The following is a 6388-nucleotide window of genomic DNA, read 5'->3' on the forward strand; positions in this document are numbered from 1 at the left end:
ATGTTAGTGTAGCTTCAGTGTGGCTGACAGAGAAAATACTCCCTCAGCCGCTGGAGATTATCGGTAGATCCCCCACTGTTAATCTTCCAGCTGAATGCTGAAGACCGGGGTAGTCACTTTGCCACGTGTTGAGAGTCGAAGCAATTCTCTCTCTGCTCACTGGTGGTCCATAGTTACAAATCACATCATCAAGTGTCTGAACACCCATACCCACCTCTTCTCCAGCAGATTGATGGTGAAATGGAGGAAAAATCAATGGCTTCCCTCCCGTCAGAAGGAGCCAGCTCTGTCATGTTTTGGAGTTTGATGTTACCCTCTCTTACTTTCTTCCGACTACAGGAAATTGAAAGCTCAGTTTGAGCGAACTGACACACCTGGAGTCTCTCAAGTTGATATAATGAATGATTTCAATCTGCCGCCTTACTCGTGAAGTATCGGTTACGCCTTTTAAAAACACTTCTGAACCACTAGAGAAGATTACAGTGATCAGGTTGAGCTGGTTGAGTTTTTAAGTAAATGATTGTTAGTCTTCCAACCGAAGGCTTCTGTGTAGGTGACCCTTTGAGTAACAGCAGTCAGTTTTCCTGCTAGTCCCCCCCGCCGACCACCTCCATCACTTCATCCTTATCACTGTGACACACTGCAACTGTGAAGCAAGGTTTCATTCACTGCATTCAGTGAAATGAGCAAACATCACTGAGCTTTTTCACTTCGACACTTATCCCCCTTCCTCTAATGGGAAATTCAAATATCACATATCAGCTGAATGCAATATTCACTTAGCGAGAGATAACACTCTGCCTGATGTGTCTCATGTATCCGCTTCAGAATGGGCACGGCTCAGTCTCTGACACCAGATCTGACCGTGAGACTGGGAGTATAAATTCTGTCTGAAGCTCGTGTGCTGCCTGTTCGCTCGCTGCTTTATTGGTGCATGTGTTGGTCCTCTTGTATTCCCTCGTGTATTTGAGGGAGAGCAGATTCCAAGGCATCTGCGCTTGTCCTGCTGCTCCCCGGACGTTTTTCACACCGGCACCATCCCTTTTCATTTCGGCTGGCATTCTAATCAGAGCGTTATGAGCTTCAGCGGGTGAAGTACGCAGAAAGTTGTGTTTCCTGACAGCCAATAAAAACCTTATAATCTCCTTGATTCAAGTGGCCCACCGAAAAAAAAAAAATACTAACTAGTGCTATCACTCAGACCGCCTCCCTCCCTTTTTCTTTAATGCTCTTTTTTATTTAATATATAGCCCATGAAAAATGAGAGACTCCCGCTTGGCCGTGTAGATATTTTGTTGCTGATGATGCGAGACGAATTTCCATCACAGCTTTGTTTCCAGCGGGTGAGCGGATAATCTTTTACAGTGCAGGGAGGGAGGGCGCCACTCCCATCAATCTTCAGGGGTTATAGCGGTGGCGTGGTTGCCTTACCTGACCAGAACACCTCCACATCGTGGCAATAGAGGCCTATTAAGGGTCAGGAGCCACGAGGGGGTGGGGGTGGCACACCGGAAGCTTACTGACAAAGCAGCTACCTTCCAAAACCCGTTTGAACCCCTCTGGAAACAATGCTTCACCTCTCTTCCATTACTCCTGTCATTGTTTTTATGTCATTTTTCTAACAAGGCAGTCACATCTGAGAGAGAAGCATTGCTTTCCCCACTGACAGCCCTGTGAAACGTTTCAGCCAGAGCCTCAGCTGCTCCTTTTCTCGACGCTAAACTGCTCCAGAGGTTTCACCCTTCTGTGCTTCTCGATTGTGTGCACTGTGTGCTGTAGAGCAAAAGGTCTCCGTTTTAGTCGTGGCATACTGCCCGGGCAGCCCCTTGAGAAGCATCCCCCACCCCTCTTGCACTGGCGTAGTAGCTTGCAGGCGTGCTGCACGCTCCTCTTCGCACCCCACTGCCCTGGCAATCGCCTACTTGCACCTCTCCCCCGATGGAGATGATGCTGCCCTGATTGACAATAATGGGAAGTGGCAGAATCAATGGGAGACAAGAGAAGGGGGTGTGAGTCAAATTCTCCAGGAGTTTCTAGTCACAGACCAGGGGGCTCTGGCACCAGTCACCTGTCATCCCTGCAGCTCCGGGATTAGGGCCTGTGACAGCACAGGCATCCTGAGAGAAAGATGCTGCGGTCATCATCGTCCCTGACAGCCTGGAAATGGTGCCTCTCCCGCACGCTTAGGACTACATATATGTCTCATTAAGGGCCGGATTCAAGCAACACAATGCTTTAAGGGAAGTAAATGTGCTGGAGCTTCTAAAGTCTGCATGTATAGATGAAAAAACTCTTAGGTTAAGATAAAATTACTGAACACATGATACTGTATATAGAAAAACCTGGAAGAAGTGCGTGACCTATCCTCTAATGAGCCATTTAACAGAGTGCTTTCAAAAGGTATCTTATTTCAAGGATTAAAATAGCAGTTCACCTTGTGCCTTGTGGCCATGTGACACGTGTGTGTGTGTGTGTGTGTGTGTGTGTGTGTGTGTGTGTGTGTGTGTGTGTGTGTGTGGCATTGAATGGAGGGCAGGTGGCAGGTGTCAAGACAGAAGGGGCACTCCATTCTCTAATTGATCAGCAAAAGATGCACATGAAGAAGACGTTAAAGCAAAATGAAGTCATAAGAGTGGATTGAGACATTTATTAAGTCAGACGAAAGGCCCTCAGAAACGTTGAGATTGTTTATTGATTTTTGTGTTTTGGCTGGCTGCGCAGGGGTAATCGCTCGTGCTTCTGCCACCGAGGCTACGCGGGCTCGAGCGCAGCCAGATGTTCAGGTGGAAGCGCTGACTTCCTCTAAAAGAGGCAACTTTAACCAGCAGAACACAGACTTCATTAGGGCTGCAATTGTTCTAGCATTTATAGAAGGGTCCTGACCTGATATGCTGCCAGTCCATTAGCTGGGAATGCCAGCAGCACGGAAATGCTGGAAGCAGTGAATTCTGTGTGCTAAGTTTTTCCACACTGGGTGAGCATACTTCTTTTTTTGCTTTTTACTAAGAAAAATACTGTATAATAATTACTGGGAATATTTGTTGAAATTCACATGAAAAACACTGATCGTATGATTTTCCATAGCTCCTGTTTCATAAAAGCGGAAGTGAAGTAACCTGTTTGAAAACTTTAAATTATTTTTGGATGTCATTTTCAACCACGGTCAGACCATTTCAATGTTTTATGAGATTTTAAAGACTAAGCCAGGGATGTCAAACTCATTTTACATTATGGGCCCCACACAGCCCACTTTGTTCTTAAGTGTGCCAGGCCAGTGAAACTACAGGATAAATGTGTTAAACTTATAGCACCCCCTTGCCCAAAATGTCCTGTAATTATGAAATATAAACTTTCTGCAAATTAATAATTGCAATTAGAAAAAAATCTATAAAACTTACAAAGCTACAGCTACAAGTCTAAATCCATTCATAACCTCAATCAGCTGTCCACTGGACCAGACTGGAGTCTTTGCCAGGCCAATTCTGGCCCCTGACCTTATGTTTGACACTCCTGGACTAAACAATGAATAAGGAAATTGTCAGATAGCTGACATATTAACTCATAATGACCACAATCATTAGTTGCAGCTCTCTGTTATGTATGTGGATATGTATCAACTCAAATCACAGTTTATATAATTTCTGTGCCAGAAAATTAAATAAAAATTATTTTCCTATTTCATGACCATGCTGCAGTACTGCTTCGCATGTGTGTGTGTGTGTGTGTGTGGTGCTGGTGAGTGTTAGGTAGAGTTCAACCATACTGGTGACATCAATCTGCCTGTTCTTTATTAGACGAAGCAGTGAGGTGTAACTGACTGCATTGTCCACAGATGGACTGGGCCCCATAGCACACGGGACCCTGGTCAGCCACCCTTACAATACAATCAATAACCACACACTCATTATGGGAGCCTTGCCTGCCTTCTCCTCCTGCCTGCTCCATGGAGCCTCTCTCTGTTTCACCCAGTCTTTAACTCCCCTTTTCAAACTACATTTTAATCTTTCTGCCTTTTCACGTACTTTTTGTTTCTACCAAAACATCACATTAAAAGCCCAAACTGAAAGTGCTGAATAGACACCTACACATCTCAGCTCCAGCTTCCCACGCTTGTTCGATGTTCTGTTGTCAGGCTGGACACTAGCGGATGACAGTGATCCAGCACAGAGCCTGGGGCCAATAAATGGTAATGCTCTCCACTTGCCTTCCTCATAAAGCATAATAAAAGGAGGTTATAAATCCTAGCAATTAGCTGCGTCCATCAGTTGCCTTAATTGGAGTGTCGTGACTGGCTAGGGGATGACCTTGTGTGCCAGAGAGCCAAGACAGACGACGAGGCCAGAGGGGACATCTATGTGAATGTGGAGGACTTGGGCGCCTTTAAACCACCTTTATCTATCAGGCCGTACCGTATTTAGGCCCAGATCACATGGTAGAAAAACGTTCATGCTGACCGGTGATGTCGATTTAAAAACTGATTTGCTTTGCTCAACTTCGACACTCTGAGCGCAACTGTGATTATGGAAACAATATGGCTGGTGCAACAAAGCCCCAAGACACCAATAATCCCTTTGATCAGTGAACACAGGTGTTCTGAGTTCAATAGCCTCCACTCATCCCGCTGTGCAGCACTTGTTCTTTCTTCCCCTCTGTCTTCCCGCAGGGCCCGGCCACCACACCTTTCCTCTCAACACCTCAGTCGCGTGCTCTCTGCGGCCACTCAAACCTGAGACTTCAGCTTCCGCTCTCGCTACGAAGATCCACTATCTCGTGACACCGCTCTCCCTGAAAGCAAACACTGAGGCCATTTGTCTGTGCGCAGACGCTGATGTGTCCTCACGCTGTGCTGTCTCTCCCTGCTCCCATGCCTCCACCACAGGATTAGGCAGTAAAGACCGGTTAACCAACCGGCTGTCAGGGACGAGTTTCTCCCCGGCTGACTGAGAGCTGACGACAGTTGTTTCCTTTCTCTCTTACCGTCCGGAGATAATTCAGTCAACAGACTTTGAACTGCAGATAAGGGGAGGAAGAGGATGATCCCAGGGACAGACCTGCTGTATATGGGGCAGGGGCAAAAAGAGAAGAAGGGTGCAGCCAAAGGGAAGCGTGGGGCAGGTGTATGGGAACTGGAGAGGGCCAAGTACGATAAGACCCAAGACAGATGCGACAGCCCAATTTACACTGCACTTTTAGTATTATTTGGCTCAGATGGGAATGTTTTTGAGCCACCTCAGTCAGGAGATCAAGTTTGCATGTTCTCCTGTGCACAATGCAATTTACTCAACCTTTTAAAACATTTATCAAACAAACAAGAAAAAAAACTAGTATATTTTTTCAGGATTGGGATCTGAAGGTTGCATCATACTTTAATATAACATTCACAGTTTCTTATAATCAACTTGATGAAGTACTTACACAGTCTTGTGACTGCCCCATGTCTGAGCGCTGCCCCACATCATCGTGTTCTTTTCCGTTCTTCAATTTACAGGCACAAAAAAAAGAATCAGGGAGAGGAAATTAATTTCCAATAAACGTTTGACAGAGTGGCTTTTGTTTTGTCTCGGGCACGTGGTTTTGCATACCTGCCAGGTGTTGTGAGGCACAACCCCCCCCGTGCGAGATGCACGATGAAAGGCCTCAGGTTGGCCCATCAAAGGACCCATTGAGCTGCAGCCATGAGTAGGACAGAGGAGCCACAGTGTGGGCCGTGGAAATGTGACACTCTCTGACAGAAGCTCCACACAGCCCACTCAGGACCACGCTGACAAGCCTCGCTCGGAGGAGATCAGGCGCTCGCTGGCTCTCTTCTACTGACTCACCACATGCTGACCCTGGGGAGAGAGAGAGGCTGCGCTGTGAAGAACACGGTTACACAGATTATTTTAAGTCATGTATGGTTTTCCTTTTAACTGACAGTCAAGCGCACTCCACTTATATTTTAATGTAGCTTCTTCACCAAAATCTGCAGTTGATTTTTAATAATATTGTCACTATTTTTATGGTTTAAAAACCACCAATAGCACTAACAATATAATAAGTAGCATCAACAATACAGGGAGTGCAGAATTATTAGGCAAGTCGTATTTCTGAGGAATAATGTTATTATTGAACAACAACCATGTTCTCAGTGAACCCAAAAAACTCATTAATATCAAAGCTGAATGTTTTTGGAAGTAGTTTTTAGTTTGTTTTTAGTTTTAGCTATTTTAGGGGGATATCTGTGTGTGCAGGTGACTATTACTGTGCATAATTATTAGGCAACTTAACAAAAAACAAATATATACCCATTTCAATGATTTATTTTTACCAGTGAAACCAATATAACATCTCCACATTCACAAATATACATTTCTGACATTCAAAAACAAATCAGCGACCAATATAGCCA

This window comes from Rhamphochromis longiceps, linkage group LG19, assembly GCF_057381845.1.
Source record: "Rhamphochromis longiceps isolate RC_006_pf linkage group LG19, R_longiceps_female_GT1.1, whole genome shotgun sequence".
In the NCBI taxonomy this organism is placed as follows: Eukaryota; Metazoa; Chordata; class Actinopteri; order Cichliformes; family Cichlidae; genus Rhamphochromis; species Rhamphochromis longiceps.